The following is a 24,179-nucleotide window of genomic DNA, read 5'->3' as shown; positions in this document are numbered from 1 at the left end:
GGAGTCTGCCATTAGTCAAACTTCTTACAGTGGAAAAATGCTGGACATGTAGTGGACTCTCATAATTGCTAATGTGATCTTGGATGAAGTCACATCCCATCCCGAATTCTCAGTTTTCTCGTCTGTGAAACAGGAGTTGATAATCTCGAAGTCCCTTCGGTCCTCAAGCCCTGATCCCGAGTCAGCCGCCCTGACACGAGCTGCAGTCTACACCCCCACTCTCAAGCCATGGACATGGAAGTTGGAATTTTTCTCTTTTTTAAATTATTATTATTTTTAAAAATCTTCACCTGAGGATATGTTTTTGATTTTAGAGAGAGAGAGAGAGAGGGAGAGAGCGAGAAACATCAGTGTGAGAAAAACATCAACCAGTTGCCTCCTATGTGCACACCGACCAGGAATCAAATTGCAGCCTAGGTAGGTGGCCTGGCCAGGAGCCAACCCCCCAACTTCTGGTGTCTGGGACCGTGCTCCAACCAACTGAGCCACCTGGCCAGGGCTGCAAGTTGGAATTTTTAATCCATTTTTCGTGTTTAGTATTATGTGCAAAACCCTAGAGGTCAATTTTCAGGGTGTCAGCAAGATCCCCTGATTTAGCCTGTTTTGGGGGTGACTGTGAAATTGTGCTGAGCACTAAGTGTCTTCTTTAAATAATGCATTTCCTCTGACACAGCCATGGATTTCGTCGATATAAACACAGGAAACAGGAAACAGCCTAACTTATTGAGAAATTTCTTTAATGAAAATTACCTTTTATAGTTTCTAAAACCTATATCTTTGAAATAATTTCGAAGTGTTTTCACACACTCTACCTCACTAGATCCTCAATGTGGCTGTGCAAGGGGGTCATTGTCTTTGTTTTCCGGACACTGAAGCAGAGGCTCAAAGGGAGGATGTGAAGCGTAGAGGGCGCACAGCTAGTTAATGGTGGGATTGCAACTCGCATTCATGTCTGCAGGATCCTTTTCCGACAGTCCTTGTGCTGCGCAGGCGGTTTTCAGGTTGTTTCTGTTCTTTAAGCAGGTAACTCATTTTTTCAAACAGAAGCAAAGCTTTTCCTGGTGGAGTAGGGTGTGCTTGCCTTCTGCAGTGCTCTGTGGAAGGCTCAGTTAAAAGCCACCGCCCCTCCGCCTCCAGCAGAACATGGTGTGAACAACTCTACAGTCCTCCAAGATGGCTCACACTGTTTTGCCCATTTTAAGGATCTAGGATGCTTATGGGATTCTGCACAATTCCCTTCTATGTGAACTTGTTGCATTTTCACTGTGATTCTAAGTCCCTTGGTCAGACTATCACAGGGCTTGTGTGAATAGCATGCATTTAATCTTTGCTTGTCTCCTGTATTCTCCTCTCTCTCCTCTAACCCCTGAGGCTCAGCTATGACCCTGTCTACCCTGTTTTCCCATCATGCCCAGTTCCACCCTTACCATTACCAGAACCATGTCTCCTTTCTGGATATTTCTTTGCTGCCTTCATCATTCATCCACCCACCCAATAAACACATTAAATACCTACCAAATAAAACTTTGTGAAAAGACCCAGCCTAGCCACTAGCATATAAGGAGCACGAGTCCCCATCTCCCTACAAAGCACAGCACCCCTTTATTTCATTGTGTCCGAGGTGATTGACTTCACCAAAATAATCTCCTCGGTTCTTCTATGGCAAAAGCCTCTGCTGTTATGCCAGCCTGTTCTCTTCCCTAGAAGGTAAACACGGGTGCTTGGCTCACACTCACTGCCTGTGTATCCTGACCTCTCCCCATAGTCAAAGCATAGCCTGCGCCTCCACCAGAAGCTGCTCTACAGAGAAAGAAAAGTTAGAGAACAAGTTCTCCATTCTTTCTGGGCCTGCTGTGTCTTAGAGAGCAGCCAACTGGCATCTATTCAAAGAGCACCCTTATCTAGGGAAGAAAAAATGAATGGGAAATATTTCCCATTTTTTTAAGTCTAGAGTTTGGTCTCTCTCAGCAGTTTAAAGGGGGTTCATGCTCAGTTTCACCAACTGATAAGACATTGACGTTTATGCTTAAGATTGTTTCTCCCACTTAGTATGTGCAGCTTTCAAACACTGGGAGCTGATTCTTTTCTTCCTAAACATGCAACATTCATGCTGCCAGATTTTTCCTAAACCCATTCTTTACTTTAATCTCCATCACATACATTTACTAATTGGAGATAACTTTAGAAGATGTGATATATTCCCAAAAATACACTGATAATTTTACCTATAAGAGATCACTCAGAAAATTCAAAGCATTAGTCCAGTATAAACTGTTAGGAAATATTCTTGGCATTCTGTTTTTTGATTTTTACAAAAGACAGATGTTTTGCTTAGACCGTATCTCTTATATAATAATTCTTTTCCTTTCTGAAAGAGCAGCAATTATTGGAAGTAGCAATCCAAAGTTTCACCAAGCCACTATAAATTTAGCAGCCTTTCTCCTCATTCTGCAAATGTGCATGGGTTTTTAAAATAGTTTAGCCATATCCTGGATCATGTAACAGTGTGTGTCAGCTGTCTCCATGGAACATCGATATTGTGTGTGTGTGTGTGTGTGTGTGTGTGTGGTTGAATGCCTGGACGAAATAAGGCGTGGGAAGCAGTTTGTTTCTACTAGTCATGTTAGTCTGCTAGTCAGACTTGGCCACTCAATTCTTAAGGTAATTTTTCACACAGAACTGAATATTTGATGGACGACCCACCTAAGCCAGAAGCCCCCACAGTGTTCGTCTCCCTGAACACAGCAGCACCCACGCCCTCATCCACAGCTGTGGATATGCAGTGCTGGGAGAAAGAGGAAATGGAACATCAGGATGGGTTGTCCAGGGACTAGTTTCCATTTATGTGGTAATGTTCACATTGCAGCCTTGTTGGACTTCTTACTTTAATGTCAGACCAGGAATCCTTAAAGAAAAAAAGTAGGAAAATCTTTTCATTGGAAAATGTCTTAGAAGGAAAGAAAATGGCAGAGGAATATTGTGCTGTATTATAAATCGTAGCTGGTGGTGTGAGTTCCTCTATATTCTTATAATTCTGTTGCTCTTTTCTTGGATCTGCCTGTGAGAAACTTGGACTCATCTTTGCATGAAATTTATCCTTTGAAATAATTTCTTATTCCCTTTTACTCATAAATTTAATTGATTAGTTAAATGTTACTATATAACAAATTAGTTCAAAACTTAGTGGCTTAAGACAACAACCACTTAATTGCTAATGGGTCTGCAGTCTGGACTGGGCTCAGCTGGGCAGCTCTTCTGCTTCTCTTGCTTTAACCAGCCCGGGGTTGCATTCAGATGGCAGGTTAGCTAGGACAGGACATAGCTGGCAATCAGGGATGGCTAGGCTTCTTTTTTTCTCCATGTAGTGTCAGGATCTCTCACTCTCCAAGTGGCCTCCCTGTGTTCTTTCCATATGATCTCTTCAGCAGATTCACTGGACTTATTACTTGGTGTTTGAGATCACAAAGGCAGAAACTGCCAGGTCTTCTTAAGGTTCATGCACAGAACTAGCATGGTGTCACTTCCGCAGCTTTTTTTTTGGTTAAAGCAAGTCATAGGCACAGCCCAGTTCAAAGGGAAAAGACTAAACAAGGTATGAAATTCCAGCAGGCATGCTTTGTTGGAGGCACCAGTGGAACCGATCACCACAGTCATTCTCCAATAAAATATTTATCAAGTGCTTGTCATGTACCAGGCATTAAATATCCAGTGGTGAACATGTAATGCATGGTCCCTGCCATTAATGAGTTTATAGTCTGGGGGAGCACAGGAAGCCAGGAATCAGAAAATTGTTGTGCAGGGTGAGATGTGTGGGGCTGGGAGGAGTACTAATGCCCTGGAAGCATGCCTGGACTTCATGGAAGGATGGAAGAGTCATCCTGTGGAGATGAGCAAAGACAGTTACTAGCACAAGAACAGCATGACCCTAGGCCAAGAGCCAAAGGAAAACATGGCCCTTCCATGGAACCAAAGGAAGTGCTGCATGGCTAGAGAGTAGAGCTGTGTGAGTATGTTTGGTTGCAGGGAGAGGAGGAGTCACACCTAAGGTTTCCGAAATAGAAGCCTGGAGAGGTAATAGGAGCCTCTTCACATATTAAGGGCCTGCTAAGGCATGTTAAGAAAATTAGATTTGATCTCAGTCAAATTGGGAAGAGATTGTCAGCAGGACTGCCTTTCAGATAGATCACAGCTACAGCAGACTGTGAATGGAGGAACCTGGTCCTGGAGACCCCCCAGGAAAGTGTTCACGGGCCAGACAAGGGAGAGTGGTGGATGGCCAAGGGTTCAGAGCACAGGGGATGGATTCCAAAGATGCTAGGAGGTAGAATCTACAAGTCTTGGTGATTGATTGGTTGGTTATAGGTCTGAAAGAGACTAAAGAGGCAAGGGTGACCCTCAGGTTCTTGGCCTGGGCAGCTAGTGCTGGTCTCATCCATTCCAATAGGAAACCCTGGAAGAGGGGCAGGGTTAGAACCCACTGCAATGGGCTGGAAGCACCAAGAAGAGCCAACTGGAATGTACCAAGTTTGATTCCAACTATTTTTCCATCTATCATGTTGTGACATCCTTAGATGCTTCTTAGCTTCTGCTTAACTTCACATATCTCTCACACACTTTCTGCTTCTCCTCCTCTGTCCTCCCATGGAAAAGAATACAATGACCAGATCTGAGGCAGAAGTGTCCCGGAATGTCACCTTCTTGGACCTTTCTTTCAGTTTGAGGGCAGTGGATTGGAGACACTGCTGATGGAGAGTTATAGGATCTGGCTTGGTGGCTTGCAGAGAACAACTCAGGTCACAGGGTTAAGAAATGCAAAGGCAAGAAGATGAAGGGGGAAAAATAGAAAAAGAAGAGAAAGGAACTAAACCAGTTAGATGAAAATTAAGAAGTAACTGAGACATAATGAAGGCAAGGAAAATGAGTCATCTATCTGAGGAGAAAAAAAGGAACAGAATGGAAAACACAGAGAGAAAGAGATGACTCTACAGGCTATGTATGACCTTAGTCATGGAACATTCTAGAATCTTGTCCTTCCAGGCCTCCTTTTTACATTTACGATCATAAAGTAAGCCTTTTTTTTTATCCCCCTAAAAGCCTCGGGGGGCCTTTGCATGAGCTTTCTAGTTATATAATAAAGGAAATGAGCAGTTAATACATTATGGTAACCTCTAGTTCTTTTGTCAAAGAAAAGTAACCCTAAGAAAGGAATATATAAACTGTTAAAGTCAATATTTTTTTAAAAATGTCTATCCAAGTGATCTAAAGAAGAAATAGCTGTAGCCTGAGAGAATGGAGAAAGAACAGGTCCCCATGATCAATTTTTAATAAACAAATGGTATAATAAATTATGCATGGAGGAATGATATAAAGCACTAAACAATGAAGGATAAATAATTTAAATGATTAAAAACTGCCTCTGTCATGTTTGATGCATGAGGACTCTATCTGAATTTTCTCTAAGGAAATAGAAGAAGGATTTTTAAAGGGGATTGTTTTTAAAGACAGGCTTTTAAAGGGAAAATCATACTGTGGTCTGCTAAAACAGGTTGTTGAGCACAAAAATTCTGACTCCCACAACGCCATATCTTGTGCCTCTCTGATAAACCTGTGAGCATTGCCTATTGTGTCCTGTCAGGAGGCCAGAGGTGGGAGCACACTGCCCATCCTCTAAAAGGCTGAGACTCGAGATCTCTTGTCAAGTGTCCAGAGAAACTTTGTCAGGTCACAGGAGTACAGTGGCCACTGTTTCTTATGTAGTCTCACACTTCCAGGACTCCTGGGTAAGAGATACTGCCTTGGGTGATCTCCCCTTTCTATCCCAGAATCAGAGTGGACGGATTACAACCAAAGAAATGTCAGCAAAGGCATCCTCCCCCTTCTTGGGGGCTGCTCACCCGTGGTTTAGGGAGGCCAGAATCATCTAAAGCACCATATTATGTCGTGCAGTGGCTAAGACAATAGGTACAGAGGTCAAACCTGTCTAGGTGAGAACCACTCTACCTACCACTCACTAGGTTTGTCACCTTTGTTATTAATTGACCTCCCTGAAGCTCAATTTTCTTATCTGTAAAATGAGTTCAGCAATACCCAAAAAGAACCATTAAGCATTAAATAAGATACAAATGTTAATAGCTTAGCTCAGTCTCTGGAACATAGTAAATGCTCAATAAATGTTTATTATTAACTACAGGATTATGTATTGGGTGTTTATTTTCCTGTCTCAGACCAGTACAAAATGGAATGAAAGCATTAGGCAAAAAGAACCTAAATCTAGGAAATACCTGCCACCTAATCTAAATCAGAGACCATTAGCTGTAATCTAAGAGCCAGTTCTGGAAAGTGCAATATTTTTAAAATAATTGATTTCAAATACCTAAAGGCAAAGGCTTAAGGTGCTCCGGTGATCCCCAAACTCCATTATTTCCATTGGCTTACCCAGCCTGCTTTTACTTCTCTGCCTGCCTGGCTCTGTTAGGAGTTTGAGTTTACCACCTTAAGCTGAATAGTTAGTTCTGTAAAGTTAGAATGTTTTCCCCAACTTTCCTAGCTCCTGAAATGTCTTACTTTAAGTTGGGACATCTGATAACCTTAGTGGAGATAAGGGAAAGATTATTTTTCCCCAACTGAATAATTTTGATAAAATTAAATGCCAGATATGCCCGTAGATCTTTTGTCAGTTATTTACTTTGTCATTATTTCAAATTAATATTTATCTCACACCCATGTATGCATTACATCAGAACTATAAACTCTCACAGTTCAGAATCTGATTATCTAGAAATATAACTGCAGCCATTTATAGCTGATATTCCGTAAACACACATACATATCAATAAAGTTCAAATTCAGCCCTGGCTGATGTGGCTCAGTGGATTGAGCACTGGACTACCAACCAAAGGGTCGCTGGTTCAATTCCCGGTCAGGGTACTTGCCTGGGTTGTGGGCCTTGTCCCCAGTAGGGGGCACTTGAGAGGTAATCACACATTGATTTTTCTCTCCCTCTCTTTCTACCTCCCTTCCCCTCTCAAAAAATAAAAAATAAATAAAATCTTTTTTAAAAAGTTCAAATTCAAATTGTTGGTGCACCAGACCATAGGAAGCTGAAGACTCACTGTATTTGGAAACATCGCTGCAAATATATCAACATTCTGCTAATAAGAGGTGGGTCTGTGTCCTTTTGACCAAGAGAGTACTACAGAAATGGCCCCATGTGACTTCCAAGGCTCGGTCACAAAAGGCCACACTTCTGCCTTTTGTTCAGTAGGAACACTTGCTTTATGAGATTTGAGCCACCAAGTAAGAAGTCCAACTAAGCCCTGGCTGGGTAGCTCAGTTGGTTAGAGTGTCATCTGAATGTGCCAGGGCTGTGGGTTTGATCCCTGGTCAGGTCACACAGTAATCAACCAATGAGTGCCTAAATGGATGGAACAACAAATTCTCTCTCTCTTTCCCTTCCCCTTCTCTCCCCCTCCCTTCCCTCCTCTATTTCCCTCCCTCCCTTCCTCTCTCTTTCTAAAAGTAATTAAAAAAAGAAGTCCAACTAGGTGCTGGAAAGGCCACATGTAAGTGCTTGGGTGGACAGTCTTGGTTGAGCCCATCCCTAGCCTTCCCAGCCTTACATCAGACATAAAGAGGAAACCATCTTGGAATTTACTTCTCCAGCCCTAGTATTCTGGTCCCCAGTTTATCAATGGCCTTAGCTAAGACCACACAGACATACGGACCAGAGAAGAGTTGTCTCCACCATGACTTTTCTGAATTTCTGACCCACATAATCCATGAAGAAAACGAAATGGTTGTTTTATGCAGCTAAGTTGTGGGGTTGTTGATTATGTAGCAAGAGATAACTGGAGCACTCACCTAGCAGGTTTGTCTGGCTTTATTTCTTGGGTAATACACCGCATAAGAGGTGTCTATAAGATCTTGATGGTAAGAACCACCTGGTCCCATCAAAATATGCCGTATAACTGCTAGTTTTTTTTTATAAGATAAATATGGGAGATTAGCTAATCAGTTAACAGATATTTATTGAACTGAGACCCATGGCGAAAGGCAACAAACCAAGCTCTTCTGCAGTTTTGTAGTTCATTTGGAAAGGTGTGTTGCTGTTACCTTTTATATTGTAGTATGATGGCACCCCTGTGATGGCACCACCTCTAAAGTGGAAATAAAAGTTTTCCTCAATGATTATGAATTAAACAATGCATTAGAAAGCACTTAGGTTTTTTAAAATTATCATTTATTATGCTATTACAGTTGTCCTGAGTTTTCCCCCTTTGCTCCCCCTCCACCCAGCATCCCTCACTCCCTCAGGCAATCCCCCCACCATCACTGTTCATGTCCGTAGGTCACATGTATAAGTTCTTTGGCTGCTCCATTTCCTATGCTGTACTGTACATCTCCATGGCTATTCTGTAATTACCTATTTGTACTTCTTAAATCTCCTCACCTCTTCACCTATTCTCCCACACCCTCATCCCACCTGGTAACCATCAGAACATTCTCTGTATCCACAATTCTGTCTCCATTCTTCTTGTTTGCTTAATTTGTTTTTTAGATTCAATTGTTGGTAGATTTGTGTTTTTTGCCATTTTATTGTTCATGGTTTTGATCTTCTTTTTCTTAAATAAGTCCCTTTAGCATTTCATAGAATAATAGTTTGCTGATGATGAAGTCCTTTAGTTTTTTCTTGTCTGAGAAGTTCTTTATCGGCCCTTCAATTCTAAATGATGGCTTTGCTGGATAGAGCAATGTTGGCTGTAGGTCCCTACTTTTCATGACTTTGAATACTTCTTACCAGTCCCTTTTAGTCTGGAAAGTTTCTTTTGAGAAATCAGCTGACAGTCTTATGGGAACTCCTTTGTAGGAAACTAGCTTCTTTTCCCTTGCTGCTTTTAAGATTCTCTTTATCTTTAACCTTTGGCATTTTAAATATGATGTATCTTGCATCGGGCCTCTTTGCATCTACCTTGTTCGGAATCTTCTGTGCTTCCTCAATTTGTATGTTTATTTCCTTCACGAAATTAGAGAATTTTTCTTTCACTATTTTTTCAAATAGATTTCCAATTTCTTGTTCTTTCTCTTCTCCTTCTGGCACCCCTATGATGTGAATGTTGTACCTCTTGAAGTTGTCCCAGAGGTTGCTTATACTAGCCTTATTTTTTTAGATTTTTTTCTTTTTGTTGTCCTGATTGGTTGTGGTTTTTTTCCTTATGTTCCAAATCATCTATTTGATTCTTGGCTTCATCCATTCTACTGTTGTTTCCCTGTAAAATTGTTCTTTATTTCAGTTAGTGTACCCTTCATTTCTGACTTTATCTTTTTTATGCTGTTAAGGTCCCCACTAAGTTCCTTGAGCATCCTTATAACCAGTGTTTTGAAGTCAGTGTCTTGAAATGGAGATTGTGTATCTCCATTTTTTCTTGGCTTTTGATCTGTTCTTTCATTTGGGCCATGTTTCTTTGTCTCCTTGTTTTGGCAGCTTCCTTGTGTTTGTTTCCATGTATTAGATAGAGCTGCTTTGACTCCGTGTCTTTGTAGTGTGGCCTAATGTAATAGGTGACCTGTAGGGTCCAATGGCACAGCCTCCCCTCTCACCCAAGCTGGGTACTTGAGGTACACCCTTCCAGTGGGCTGAGTACACCCTCCTCTTATAGTTGAGCCTTGGTTGCTGTTGGCAGAGCAACGGGAGGGACTTACCCAGGCCAGTCAGTGGCAGGGATGGACTGTGACCATTGACTACCAACCTCCACGGTCCATGGAGGATCAGCTGTGCAGGGGCAGGGTGGTGGTGCTCCGACATGGTCTGTAGCTGTCCATTGGGTCCACTGACCCTGGGGTTTCTGGAACAGTGCAGGCCAAGGTTAGCCCAAAGCTGTGTTTTGCCCGAGGCCACCCTGCCTGAGCTATAAATCAGTCTGAAATGGATGCTGCTTGTGCTGGGCTTGGAGATTCCCAGGCAAAGCCAAGCTGCGAATGTAGGTTGGCTACTGCTAGTGGTGGGCCTGAGGCTCCCTGAGGCCAGCTGTTGCTTGTTTGATAGGATTTAGGAAGTTGTGAAGCAGGAGATCAGCCATTCATATAGAAAAGCAGTTTGGGTGGACCCGTAAGTTGTGTGTGGGGAAGTCTCAGGGGATTTCCAAGGTGGGTCAAACAGTATTATCTAGCTTGATGGGGTCTCAGATACAGCACCAGCCTGCCAGCTCTTTGGGAGGAGGGATGCCAGACACTTCAGCCTGTCCCTGTGTACCACTGGAACCTTTCAAGCTGCTACTGCAGTGCTGGAGCTCAGAGAGAGCACGTCTGAGTAGGTGAGTCCATGCGTGGATTTTTTTAGAGCAGCTGCTTGCATCCCCAGAAGTTTCTTCCACTGACTCAATCCTCACTGGTTTTTGCAGCCAGAAATTGTGGGGACGTATCCTCCTGACACTGGAACCCTGGGTTGGGGGGCCTGGTGTAGGGCTTGGATTCCTTGTTCCTGAGATATCCCTCCCGAATTTTTATCTACCAAATGTGGGTGAGGGACAAGCCCATTCCACATCTGTGCCCCTCCTACCAGTCTGGATGGATGTGGTTTCTTTAATTCCATAGTTGTCATATGTTCATTCAGCTTGGTTCTGAGTGATGGTTGTTCTACATTTTATGTGTAATTTTGACGTGGTCATGCGAAGAGGTGAGCCATGTCTGCCTATGCCGCCATCTTGACCACTTAGGGTTTTTAAAATATATATAATACTATTGAGACACATAAACACTTAATGTAATAATTATTTTAGGTTAATGGATAATGCTAATAGTATATGCTATTAAGAACATTTGCAAAGCAATACGAACATACACATGAAGATTAGGCTGTTAGAGCCTGAGGCGGCTCATGCTTTAGAAGCAGCTGAACTTTAATGTAACAAGTGTCTTAGTACTTCCATTTGGAATCAGTTTAATGATCTCTTTATGAACAGATAATTCAGTCTGAATTTTGGAAATCAGGGTGTGACAGATCACAGGACAGATCCCTTCAGAGAGGCTGTGTGGAGAAATCTTTATTCTTTCCAATGCTGCCTTTTCATCCAGCCAGCAACATAGGAGGCCAGCATCCTGTTGGTCAAAAGTCATGTTCCAAGGTCATGGGCAGCACATCTACAGCACTTGTGAGTGATCAGTCAAGTAGGCTGTCTCGGAAGACATAAGTTCGTCATGGTATTGGTTTCATCCAAGTCATGGTGATCACACACACAAGTTTTCATGGCATTTGGGCATTTCCCACCGCCCATCCTTCAGAAGGCAGCCGGGCCATGGGCGTGTTGAACCAGAACAAATCCCTAGCACAGGTATGACTGAAGAGAGGTTGGGTGTTTTCTATTTGTACAAGACTTCCTATTGTTAAAAAATATTGTCAGGAGGTGTGCTATTTATGTTTAGTCCTAAAAGGAAAACTGAAAGGCTAAAGAGCATTCATACTTTTTGAGAAGAGCAGCTGGGATGGCACTATGATTCGGTGAAAGCTGAAAGTCCAGGGAACACCTTAGCATATGGAGGTTGTGGAAGGAGGGACAAAGAGAGTTTTATAGCCAGTTCCAACCTTAAAATTCGTAAGTTACTAGACAGGTTAGTTTAGAATCCAAATCAGCTTTTTTTATTTTGAAGCTCTTATGCTTTGTGCGTACACAGAGTGGACCATTTATAAAACTGGTGAACTGGACTGTGTAATTTGTAAAGGAGGAATTCTTCTGCTCTTTGTTGTCAGCAGGCAGTAATCTTTCACTTGTCTGGCAGACACCTGCAGGGTGCCAGGTCCTTCCACCCTTCCAGGAGGAGATAGACGTACACAGAAGTGGTGCAGTGGACCACAGGTGCGATGAAGCGAGGCAGCATGGCTCTACCTGAGGGGGTCCGGAAGGAAGAGGTTGACCCCTGAACCAAGGCCAGATTTCACTGTGGAGACAAACCTCTTCTCTCTGAGGTGCTTAGTGCCCTAAGTGTTGATCTTTACTTTAGAGATGTGCTGAGAGATGAAAAGTAATTTATTAGTTTTGGTTATATGGTTACAGACATTTTTTAAAATTTTATTTACTGTGAGAGAGAGAGAGAAACATCGATTTCTTGTTCCACTTATTATGCATTGATTGGTTGCTTCTAGTATGTGCTCTGATTGGGGATGGAACCTTCAACCTTGGTGTATCAAGACATCACTCTAACTGAGCTACCAGCCAGGGCCTCCAGATATTTGTAAAGGGATGATAAATCAGACTGTGGTATGAGCTGGGTTGTCCTAATAGCACATTCTTATGTTTGAAGATACTCATTGATGGAGGTGCCTACCCGCTCCTGTTTTTCCTTTAAAAGGGCCAATAATGCTCCCAACTTCCCGTCTTTTTTAGAGAGAGAAATGGAACTGTCACAGGTGCTGGACAACAATAAGAGGGTTCTGTTAAAAAAAAAAAAGTGTCAAACCTTCACTTCATCACCTTGGTAGAGGAGAATATGGGAGAGGGACTGCCCAGAAGGAATGGTGCTTTATAACTGAGCCTTAAAGTCGCTGCACCAGCACGGTGCCTGAGCGCCTGTTGCCAGTACTGGAGGAGCCAGGTTGAGATTAAAGACTGATCTGGTGCAGTGCTGTTGTGAAGTTAGGGCTTACTGTTGTGGTTAAGGTAGAAATGGCACCTATTCAGAATTAGTCTTGATTGCTATTTCTTTGCTTGACCACCAGATGAAGTGGCTGGCTGCCATTTATGAGCCCTGGCATTTGAAAAATATGTTTTTAAAGACTGAACGCACACAGGTGTGGCATGCTGGCGATAGCCTCCGATTCACATCTGTCATCTTAGGATACTCTGGGGGCACACTCATTGTGCAGAATGGTGGGCGACGTGGCTGTAAAGGAATAAAGTAATCCACTGCAAGCAGTAAGTAATGGATTTGGGACTTGAACTCAGGTAGTTTGAGTCCAGAAGCTTTTCTTTTAGGAGTGACATAGCTTGTTTGTCAGTTCCACCCTATTCTGTGTGCTCTTAAATATGGAAGGGAGGGGTGCATCTGAGTAGGAAGACTGTACATATATAGACAGTTAATTAGGTGTTCTCTTGGTTTCATGTTAGGTATTTATATGATGAAAACACAAATCCTGAATCACAGCTACAAATATGTATACTTGAAATAACATTCATGATCTCTCCAAACACCCTTGGTACACTTGAATTATTTGCATTGACATGTATTCTGTTCTCTATTCAATTTAACAGAAAGGAGCAGCAAATGTGTGAGAGTGTCTTGGTTCTTAGTGCTGTCTACCTCCTCTGGAGTTCTGTATTTATGAGGCATCTCATACTGGGTGAATGGCAAAGCTTTCTATGTGTCCCTGGCCAGTCTTTCTATGAACAAGGAAAATTGCCATATCCTTTTAGTGTTTTGATTAACAACAAAGATGAATGAGGGGCCTAATTATTTGGAATTCAACTGTATGATATTGGAAAGGGTCAGTTTGGTTGTTGGCATCGGGCCTGTCGTATGCCAAAGAAGAATGATTCGGCTAGGGCTCTGGCTTTGAAGACAGCTAGACAGAAGGCTTGATAATTCTGGCTTAGATTACATTACAGTGACATAAACAAATATATCAGAATGTGATGCGTTAGCGAGAGAACTTTATTGACCTTTCCTCTTCCCTTTAGCGGTTCCAAGGGTTCAAAAAGTGGTGCATGGTGTCTTTTTGCATGATTGCTAATGAGGAAAGCCTTTAACATGACATAATGCTGCAAAAATCCCCCAGGATCAGTGTAGAAACAATTGCTCTGGGGTCTGACTGGGCCGTTTGACCTACATTGTGAAGCACTGACTGCCAAGGGCGGGCCTCACTCCAGTTCCTCCCTGCACAACATGCATATGGCCTGCATGGGTTTCAGTTTCTCCGGGGGACAGAACAACAGGGAGACAGTTTTGCCGTAAACTGGAAATGACACCAGACTCGTAGTCGGAAGCTGGAGGTTTAAAATCCCAATTCATTATCTTACTTACTTTGAACAGTCTCTTTAGCTCTTGGAACTTTAGTCTTCCCTTTTATATTATGACAGTGATTAAAAAATAATATGTAACTCATAAAATGTTTATGCAACAAAGTTAATTTTGGTACATGTTATGTCAGAACAGAAACACTCTTTTAAGGTAGCGTGTCACCTCTTCTTTGTGGTCCAAACTAGGGTCTTAGTCCAGTACATTGAAAATAACCAGCAGGGCTTCAAATAGTTGCTACACCTTTACCCCTAAATCTTCCTTCCCATTACCCTGGGATTCTCTGTGAAAAATGAAATATGAAATTTTAAAGTAAATCTTCATTCAAACACTTACACACACATATATATATAAACATGTGCAGACAATACCTGCTTAGGTGTTTTTTGGCCAGAATTTTCCCCATCACCATGCACTGATACCAAAGCTTTAGAAGGGTGGAAACTACCTCATTTGGGGGGCAAAGAAAAAGTGTAGATTCTTGTTGAGTTCTGTGCTTTTGTTACTAGATGTTAGGAAGCTCAGCAATCTAGCCTCTAAGCAAGTCTGACGATGTTATTTTTTCATTTGAATTCCTTGATGCTTTAGAGGATATGTTTACATTATTATGATTTCACAGTTTAGCTCTTACCTAATTCTCAGCTGATGATGACTTCTGACTGGAAGCGAAGTAAGATAACAGGAAACTCACCCTCCAAGGCTCCCTTCTGCAGATACATCTACAGATCTCCAGAGCACCGGCATGTCTCAGAGTCCAAAATTTGCATAACATTCCCCAGGATGTTCCTGGCTGTGCCCCTGTCCCTAGGTCCTTTACCCCACACTTACCACATGATTTGTGAGAGCCAGTCCTCCTCATCAGAAAGGGGGAGGGAATTGAATAGAGACCGGGCAGGGTATTTTTTAGAAGGGTTTCTGATGCCTGTGTTGTGTCATTCCCCCTAATACACAATCTATTATTATAATTAACATAAACCTACTGTTAAATTTTCCAAAACAATGGACCGATCTTACCAATTAGCAGGGTCCTACTATGTAGTTCTCTGCTATTCACCAAGAAAGGTCACGTGTGTTTGATCTTTAGAAAACAGTCTAGGTGGGGTTTCTAAACCATTAGCTATTAAAACACATACACAGCCAGGGTAGAGGGTGCTACAATAATAAAAGCATGGCCAATCAGTAAAAATCAAGAAAAGGGGAAAATACAAGAAGATAACATAACGTAATATATGTGATAAATGGCAGGAATAAGATAAACACATAACAATAAATGTGTCTAGGTTAAATTCCTCTACTAAAATCCACGACTCTCAGATTGATTAAATAGGTAATCTAGCCATGTGCTGTCTTCAGGAGTCATATGCAGCCCACACTTACACAGAAAGGAAGAAGAGAAAGGGGTAGATTGGCAAATGCTAACTAACAAAACAAAAATAGAGATGACAATATTAATATTAAAAAGTGTAGGGTTAAGTGTTAAAAGAAATAAGGCATAAAAGAGTAAGAGAGTTAAGTCAGACAAGAAGATTCAATAGTAATGAACCTTTATGTGCTGAACATCTTCACACTGGACTAGATAAAGCAAAGTTTGTTAAAAGCACAAGTAAAATAATACAAATAAAAATATAAATAAATAAATAAATAAATATATTTTTAAAAGCACAAAGTTCTCCATAATTATGGTGGGAGACTTTAACAAAATGTTTTCAGAACTTAATCAGGTAGACAAAACTAAGCAGTAACAGAGCTTTGAGTAACATAAGTTTTGTTATTGACCTAACCTCACAAATAGGAAATACATACAATTTTTTAAAAGACCATACATAGAATGTTTACAAAAACTGATGAAATACTACATCACAGAGAAACCTTACAATTAACTAAAGAGTAGACGTGTTGGCTACTCATGACAATATCACAGCTTTGCAAATTAACAGGATAGCTCCTACCCCCTCCATCCAAGCACTTGGAAACTAAGATATGACCCTTTAAGATAATTCTTGGGTCAAACAGCAAATCATTACTGAAAGACTAATAATTGATAATGAGGATACAATGCATTAAAATGTGTGGGACAGAACTAATGTATACTTAGATTAAAAGTTAAGGCTATTTGAAAAGACTGAAAGTAAAATAAATTTTTAATTTAAGAAACTAATAAATGAAAAAAATAACATGGGAGGGGGGAAATAGTAAAGATAAATTATTTACCTTTATTTGAAAAAATTACAGATTTTTTCTAATAACTTAGAAAAACTGGATTGACAGTAAGGCGAAAGTATAAGGTTTATGAGAAAGCTACTGGAATAAGGTTGGAAAGCTGAGTTAATGGGATGAAAGACACTACCCCTGCCCGTAATTGCCACTTAGTTTTGGTTGAGGTGAAAAGCATGTGCAGAAAGTAATTAGAGAACAGGACTACATTCAATAAAGTGCCCGTTCATGAGATATGGATGGTAAACCTATCGACCACAAAGAGCAACATTAGGCCCTGCATCTCTGGTGTCAGGCAGAGTGGAGCTTGTGTGTTGGCTTTAAACTTTTCAAGGAGCGCTGGATAAATTATTTAGCCTCTCTCACTTAGTTACCTTTTCTGTAAAGTGGGGATCACAGTACCTATCTCACAGGATTACAGTGAGAATTAAACAAAAGTATGTATGTAAGCCATGTAGCTCCGTACTTGACATGTGGTAAGGGCTTGGTCAATGGTTCCCTGAGAAAGTCAATGCAGCCTTTCCTTCCGGGCTCCTCTGGAGGTTGCCGAGATGATTAGGGTGCTACCAGAAGTCCATTTCACACAGGGGTGAGACAGAAAGAAGTGTTTAGAGTGGCCAAGTTCTGCCTAACTGGATGAAAATGTTGGGCATCACGCCGGTGACTGTGAAATACACCCATGGTGAATGCTTGAACAAGACTCTGATAAAAGGAAGCATCTATAAAACATGATGCTTCCAAAGCAGCAGTGGTTCATGAAGTAGGGAGAATATCCTGGCCACAGAGAAAGGAATGGCCAGTTCTGCCATTCTGCAGTCAGCTGACCTCTAAAAATAGGAGAGACAGAATCAAGGCATCCTTCCTGATCTGTAAACGCCTTTACTCCTCTTTAACATGAGTGAAACATCATTCTTGCAGCCCTTCAGTGTCAGCATTGGGCTCCTCACGCATGTTGATGGATTCATGAGATCTTGGTTGAAAAGGTAACATAAAAGGAGTCAGATAGTAATCACACAAAAAATTGAAAAGAATTTAACGCCCCCTCTTTAATCTATATTTAGGACTTGAGAATTTGTGGTTTGTGGTAAAGGTAGAATATGTCTGGGAGTAGGTAAAAACCACGAGTTTTAATGTCTGTGGATGCTACACATCAAACCACTTTAGTCAAAATATTGTTCAGTGGGGGGAAAAAATCAGTGGAAGTAGTTAATTGATGCCTCTGCCCCAAATAAGCAGTAATCAACTGCTCTATTACACCATCAGCTGTGAGGTGTACCATCACCTTAATGACAGATAAAGGCATGACTTTAAATGTATGCTTTGATTCCAGGAATGTTAAACTATGAAGAAAAAGCCCCACCACCAACAAAAACCTGCATCTTGGAATTAAGGAAATGCAGAATTTCACTCAGTTGGTAATTTGGTGTTTTCTCACTGGTAGAGGCTAGCACTAATTTTATGAAAGCAATACAATTTTTTTTTTTACTAATACACATGGCAGAACTAATGAAAATTAAAGGCAAAGAAAAAATTTCTCAGATTCATAGATTTATTTTCTTTTATTCTCTTGTAGAGACAGAAAAAATTGTGGACAGTTGGGAAGGTACTATGCAGAATGAGACTACAGCATCTTTTAGTGCTAGAGAATAAGGAAGTGCTCAAAAACAAAAAGTAAAAAAGCCCCAAATTGATAGAAGTATGTCAAAGGAGCACAGGAACCGAGAGAGCTCCCAATGGCCAAAGGTGGAAAAATTTGAGCAAAAAATAGTGTTGAAGTATAACCCAAAATATAAAATAAATATCTATGAAGCTATACTAAAACAGACAAATCTTCCATGCAGAATTCCAAATAATTCACACAGGTACCCCACCCTCAGGTTTTCCTCCCCAACTGTACAGTGTGGGAATCAGTGGGGACAGCTTTGCCGTGGAGAAACCTGACACAGGCCACCTCAGGTAAGCAGGACCAACGTCAGCAGAGTAAATTAGTTGGGTGTGTATATATTTGATATGATGTGATTAAAATGGCACTTTTCCTCTGCAATTTTACTCCAAATAACCCATAACTCCAGTCTTATAAGAAAAACATCAGAAGACAAATCCCAGTCGTGGGACGTCCTACAGAATGCCTGACCAGTTCTCAACTGTGGAGGTGATCAAAACCAGAAACGTCTGAGAAACTGTCACAATCAGAAGGAACCTGAGGAGACATGACGACTGAATGTAATGTGTTGTCCTGGATGGGGGCCTAGAACAGAAGACGTTAGGGAAAGACTAAGAAAAACCTAAATAAACCGTGGGCTGTAGTTCATAATAGTGTATCAGCATTGGTTTATGAAGCATTACTCATATATGATTCTGAAAGTAAGATTTTAATAGTGGGGAGACTGTGCATAAAAGGTGGGAACTCTGTATTATCTTGTTGATTTTTCTGTAAATCTACAACCATTCTTTAAAAAGTCTAGCCCTTGCCAGTGTGGCTCAGTTGGTCGGAGCATTATCCTGTAACTGAAAAGTTATGGGTTCAGTCCCCAGCCTGGGTGAGTACAGGAGGTAACCAAATGATGTTTCTCTCTAGCGTCAATGTATCTCTTTCTCTTTTCCTCTTTCCCTTCCCCTCTCTCTAAAAAACAGTTTAAAAAATGTCCTCTGGTGAGGATAAAAAAAATCTATTAAAATTTTTTAAATGCCTAAACAGGGGGAAAAAATAAAAACCTCATGGACAGAATGCCGGGTTAGGAATTTCAAAGGAAAATTATAAAGCGTTTTGTTAAACCCTTTAAAATTCCACACAGAGCATGGCTTAAAGTAGAACATATGTAACTGCTTAGTTGAAAAATGGAACTGGCAGCTTAACCCAGAATGTGACACTTCTAAGTACATTCAAATGGAGTCATTATTATTTATCATCTATGTAGTATTTTGTTTTTGCAAGATGGCAAGGTTTTCCCATTACTCCGAATTTAAGCTAAGGCCATGCGTATATCCATCTTGACTCTACTGGCTAATCTAACTGTACAGTTCAATCAGAAAACCAGCCATCAGTTGTCAGAATGGTAAAATAGTTACGCATGTTTTCAAAGCCAGAAATGCAATCATGTGGTGAGACTTCAGGGTTTTACTGTTGTCCAAAGTTCTGACTCTCAGGACTCATTTTCTTACTTGGTGTTCTCACATGGAAAACTTCCCTGGGGAATTATAGGGTGATATTTTTAAAACTTGGAAGAGTGGGCTTGTCTACAGTTACCTTTCTAAAAAATAAAAATCTCTTTAAAAGCATTTGAAAAAAATTATGCCAGCGTAGCCAAATAGAAACAACTTTGGGATTTCTGCACTGGGTCAAGTTGTACAAATTGCAGAATATTACCCTCCATTCAGGGCATCATTTTACTCCCACATACCGCTTCCTACATCTACCACTTCCAGAGAGTTAGAGGAATTTTACAAGGAAGAAGAAGGCGCTGACCACAGAAACAAGAAAGCTAGAAAGGGCACCCCGTGCTTCTTGCTTGGTCCTGCCTCAGCCCTTCTCCAGTCTCTGCTTGGTTGGGGACTCCCAGGGGTACATCCAGGCACTGCCACCTCGTGCTCTTGCCAGGCCAGTATCAGGGCCCCCCACCGCCAGGGCTCACGTGCCACCGGGAACCCACCACCATCCCACAGGAAGGAGATATCGATGTCAGCCCTTTGAGGGGGAACCAAAAGCCTGGCATGTTTTGGAGACAAGCAGAAGGGAAATGTCTGCCAGTTATTTAGCCCTGGGAGGCAAAGAGTGTTGTGACTTTGCTGAACCAAGAACTAGGGCACACTGTCTGACAGCAGGACTGAATAGACTGGATGTGAACTTGACACTGTCCCAGGGAATTTAGGGTGTCACCGCAGGATCCAGAAATGTGAGCTGTCCCTTGGGTGTGCTCCTTGGTGATGGCGCCCTCCAGAGTGCAGCCTGGGGACATCCTGGGTGCAGTGCCATGGCTGCCCTTCCTCAGCGGTCTGAGTGGGGAGCGCCAGAGCACCGGGGCTGGCCTAGTGGCTGGAGACCACCCAGCCACGCTGAGAGGGTCCACCCCTTCTCAGCTGCCTCTCCGACCCCAAGAAGGGGGACCCCAGAGCTCGAGAGTGGCGGTCTCTTCCTTTCTCCCCCTCCTTGTGGAGTCAGAAGTGCCAGGGGTCCGGACGTTCCTCTCCCCTGCCTCCCTCCCAGGCTTAGCTCCTCTACCTGTGCCGGAGGGGTGCCTGAAATCACCTTTCCCCGTATACAACTGTTTCTTAAGACACAGCTTACCCCGGCGTGAAACAGGCAGGGACAGGATTCTATCACATGGCTCTGACCGCGGAGAGAGACGAGTCAAAGAAGGTGCAGTGAGGAAGTGTAATGTCACATGCAACACTTACAGGAAACTGGGCAGAAGATAGCAGGGGAACTTGAGAACTTGGTCGTTCTCGGCGGATTAAAACAACTCAGGTTAGTGCTTTTTCCGCCCCCTGAAAAACCTTTCATAGCTACTCTAAAATACCCAACCGGTTCTCTTTCCTTCAGCTGCCTTTAACTGTTCTTCTGATGCGAGGTCATTGCTCTGGCTCTGAATGGAAGAGCTGGGGCAGGGCTCATAACCACGCGTTGTTAGAGGGACACCCATCTAGCCATTGTGAAATTAGAATCTCTTGCTTCCCTGCGTAGAACTTCTTTGCCTTTAACGCACAAACCTTCAGATGTGCATTAAATAACTTATTTCTTGGAATTCAGCTAATGTTCTCCTCATGTTTCGCCTATTAGCATAAATCTGAAATGGGACAACTCAGCCTGTGTTTGCAGGCAGACGCAGGGTGCGCATAGGGCGGTAGAAAACACAGGGATATTGTGTGTAAAAACATGTTGCAAAGCTGTCTTCAAAGGTTTGGTTTTTTTTTATGTACTTTTCAATTGGTAAAACAAATCTTTTGGCTTGTATTTCCTGTTAAAATAATTTTCTCCTATCTCTATAAATTCTTAAGTTCCCTTTTCTATTTTTTCTGCCCTCTTTCTTCCTTTTTCTTCCTTCTTTTACTAACATGAAAACAGGAGTAGAGAAGAAGAGGTAGGGGGCAGCTTGAATGTGAGATGAGGAAGTGCCCTGGAGTTTAAGAAGAACAGCCAGGGGCTGTCGCTGTGTGGGGGCTAAAGAAGCCATGAGGTCTGTCTGTCACTAGAGCTTTGTGTCTTCAGCCCGGTGCTTCCAATGCAAAGGAGGAGTTGAAGAGTCTAGAGAAGAGCCAGAGCCACAGCTAAAGGGTTGGAAATTAGAGCCCAGAAACAGCTAAGGGGCCCAAGATTATTCGTCCTGTGGTCCCAGGGGACAGTTTAATAAACGTCAAGCCAATGAAAGGTCCCTACACAAAGACCTGCTGCTTTCGGACCTGTATGAAGAAGGAAAATGTTTTATATTTGCGTTAGAAGAAGGAAGTTACTGCACTCTTGGGACTGTTATTGAGGGCTAGAACGGATTAGCCAGATGTCCTGGGCATCTTTGCAAACATCATAGGTTTCTTCTCTGGTTTTGTGAATGTGTTAATAAGAGCAAGGAGAGGAATGAAGAGGAGAGACCAGTATTGATATCTTGTTTGATCTCTTCATTCCAGAATGTTTCAGTGTCTGTACAGAAAAACAAACGAAGAGGGGTGAGGGGTGAGTGGACTCACGTGTTGTTTATACCCCAGTCATGCAAGATAACCAGGGCAGTGATGAAAGAGAAAAATCATTGTTTACTTTGTCTTCAGATTGCCACATTTTTCATTTGTTACTACCGTGTTGTGTAAGAAAATGGAGAGGAAACTGACAGAATAAGGGAGGATTCTAAGTTGGGGACCTCAGCCCAAGTGGTTTCAGAAACACCACACTGGCTTGGACAGAAGCATCCCACGTTCCTTCCCATCAGGGATAGAGAAGCAGAGGGGAATTGGAATTTTTTAGTATGTGGAGCCTTTTGTACGATGCCCAGAGGAACTGCACAGGGGAGCTGCAGTGTGCAGGTCTCTAGCACATGGTACCAGGTACTCCCCAGAGCACCAGAAAGGCTGGTTATCCCTGGAAGGAGCTGCTCTTTCAGTTTTGTTTTGCTTTCTTTATTGGTTATAGAGCTTTGTTGTTCAGGGACTTTTGTGTTTTGCTAATCTGCTGCTCATAGTAGAAAAAGACATTTATTTTGTTAATATATGTTCCAGATGGACCTGACTTTTTTTGTAAATGCATCTTTCCAAAAGCTGTTTGCATTTATTCTGAGGGCATCCATTCTCTCCCGTCCATTTCTCACCCTGTTTTCTTCCCTCTGTTTATGTCTGGGACGCAAGAAAAAGGGTTCATGGAGTGTCACTGTTATACAAAGCCTCTGATTTCCAAGCCTAGAAGTGGTTCTTGGTGGAGGGGGAGGAAGACAGGGAACAGCAGAAGGTGGTAGAGCACGTTAGCTGGTGGAGAGCAATGGGAGGATTCATTTCGCAGGTAATTTTTAGACAGGAATTGCTGTCTAAAAGATATAATGGTCACCTTTTCACTGGAGAAAAAAATGGTGAATTTTATGTTACTGACTTCTCTAAATAAGAAGAAAGAAGGGGGCTGACTTTGCGAAGAGGCAGGCCTCTCTTCCCCAGTACCCCAGAGTCAGCATCCACCAGTGTTTAGGTGGCCTGATTTCAGAGAGATGATATGGTGAGATACACAACATGTCTATGCCGGTAGGGAAAAAGAAAATACAACCCTGGGGAGAGCAACCTTTACAATCAAATTCATCCTGGGTCATCTCTTTGCGTTGACATCAGCGAGTCTGGAGGCCCGGCATGCTGGGCATTTCAGAGACGCATTCCTGGGCCCGCCTGAGGTGTTACTGTCATCACCATCATACTGGGAAGTACTGGGAGTCACAGTTTGTGTCTCTAAATACACATAACATAAAATTCACCATCTTAACCATTAAGCGTAGCTCAGTAGTGTTAAATATATTCACATTGCTGTACAACCAATCTCCAGAACTTTTTCATTTTGCAAAATGGAAACTCTATAGGCATTCGGCAGCTCTCCCTTTCCCTCCCTCCAGCCCCCGGCAACCACATTCTACTTTCTAGTTACGAGTTTGGCTACTCCAAGTACCTCATATTTGTGGAATCCTACAGGGTGGGCAGAAGTAAGTTTACAGGTGCGTGTATGCAACGCAGTTTATTCCTGTGCTGTTATTTATTATTAGATTGCTTCCCACATGAACAACCACAAACCTGCTTTTGCCCACGCCTGTACAGTATTTGTCTTCCTGTAACTAACTGCTTTATTTCACTTAGTACAGTGTCCTCAGGGTACGCCCATATTGGAGCACGTGTCAGAATTTCCTTCCTTTTTAAGTCTGAATAATATTCCATTATATGTAGATAGCACATTTTCTTTGTCCATTTATCTGTGGATAACATTTGAGTTACTTCTACCTTTGGATATTGTGAATAGTGCTGCTATGAACATGGGTATACGAATATCTCTTTGAAATCCTGCTTTATTTTTGAGTGTATACCCAGAATTGGAATTTCTGGATCGTACGGGAATTCTGCTCTTAATTTTTTGAGGAACTGCCATAGTGTTTTCCATCGCAGCTGCACCAGTTTACATTCCCACCAACACTGCCTAAAAGTTCCAATTCCCCCACATCCTCACCAGTACTTGTTATTGTTTTGTTGTTGTTGTTTCGCAGCAGCCGTCCTGGTGGGTGTAAGAGGATATCTTGGTTTCATTTGTACTTCCCTAACAATTAGTGCTGTTGAGCACCTTTTTATGTTCTTGTTGGCCGTTTGCATATCTTTGGAGAAGTGTCTGTTCAATTCTCTTGTCTGTTTTTTAAGGAGATTGTTTGTTTGTTGTTGTTGTTGAGTTGCAGGAGTTCTTTGTTCTAGTTATTAGGCAACCATAGGTTGTTTTTAAGTGTCATATGTTCCAGCTGTAATGT

General features: G+C 42.1%; 1 protein-coding gene across 2 annotated transcripts in view; it reads left to right on the top strand.

Moving 5' to 3' along the window:
• WIPF1 (WAS/WASL interacting protein family member 1) overlaps positions 1–24,179 on the top strand; it is a 118,136-nt gene that overhangs the window by 22,576 nt on the left and 71,381 nt on the right. Inside the window, exon 1 of one of the 2 annotated variants that reach the window (XM_053665094.1) lies at positions 20,589–20,683. The exons of the other annotated variant lie outside the window; for it this stretch is intronic. The gene's annotated coding sequence lies outside the window, so the exon portion shown is untranslated. Of the gene's footprint in view, positions 1–20,588; positions 20,684–24,179 lie in introns of those variants that run through there. 2 annotated transcript variants of the gene reach the window in all.

The sequence above is a fragment of the Artibeus jamaicensis genome, unplaced genomic scaffold (genome assembly GCF_021234435.1).
Source record: "Artibeus jamaicensis isolate MK-2021 breed Jamaican fruit bat unplaced genomic scaffold, CSHL_Jam_final contig_391, whole genome shotgun sequence".
NCBI classification, from domain to species: Eukaryota; Metazoa; Chordata; class Mammalia; order Chiroptera; family Phyllostomidae; genus Artibeus; species Artibeus jamaicensis.
This window is presented reverse-complemented; position numbering and strand designations above follow the sequence as displayed.